The sequence below is a fragment of the Cicer arietinum genome, chromosome 3, assembly GCF_000331145.2.
Source record: "Cicer arietinum cultivar CDC Frontier isolate Library 1 chromosome 3, Cicar.CDCFrontier_v2.0, whole genome shotgun sequence".
In the NCBI taxonomy this organism is placed as follows: Eukaryota; Viridiplantae; Streptophyta; class Magnoliopsida; order Fabales; family Fabaceae; genus Cicer; species Cicer arietinum.
The window spans coordinates 66,141,922-66,142,784 of NC_021162.2; positions in this window are offsets into that span (position 1 = coordinate 66,141,922).

Sequence of the window (863 nt, forward strand, 5' to 3'; positions counted from 1 at the left end):
GGTACATGACACAAGGCCTTAACAAATGTGTCATCTTTATAATTCTTTCGATAGTACCGAGATTTCATGTGTAAGTTGTGCACACTTGTTCTAATGAATAATTGATTCAAAGCTTGTCTACCAATCTATTCGGGATAAGTGGAACCCATAGCTTACTAAGTAGTGGTTCAAATCGTAAGATACCATTATCTGAAACCATGATATTTCCAAAATTATGGGACTAAGTATATTTTGAAAATGGTGGGAGATTGTGATATATTTCCAAACTATTGGTAATATATGTATCTATAATTGATTATATATAACATGTTACCGTTGTTGGTGTAGTGGTTGTTTTCCTAAAGTTGGAACCCTTGTTCGAATGTACATTTTGAAAAGGCACAATTGTTGATTTAAAATGAAAAGGTGCAAGGGAGGGGTCGAACTCGGTTCACGCGCGGACCAGTACACTGTTTTGCCACCAGACCATTGCAATAATGTGGTAAATATATGAACGATAAATATATATGTCCCTTCGCAAACAGTGGCAGAAGAAGAATTGCAACTTTTTCCCAAGTGACATTAGTTTCCTATAAATAGGGCCACTTTTGACAGAATGCAAACAACGAATTCAAGTATTTGCCATCCATTTTCTTTCACTCATTCTCATATACTAAGTCAACTTATTCTTTTCTAATGCATGAGAAAAGAATAGGTAACATTATTTTGTAACATACTATTGAAAGATATTCTTGGTGTGATAGTGCAAATCATATCAAAGTTTCCAAAGTACCCTAAAGGGGATTCGCTGGTTATCTCATTTGCATCCGATTGGTGGGGGCGAATCGAACCTAAAGGCTAGTGTAACAACACGCTTTGGAATT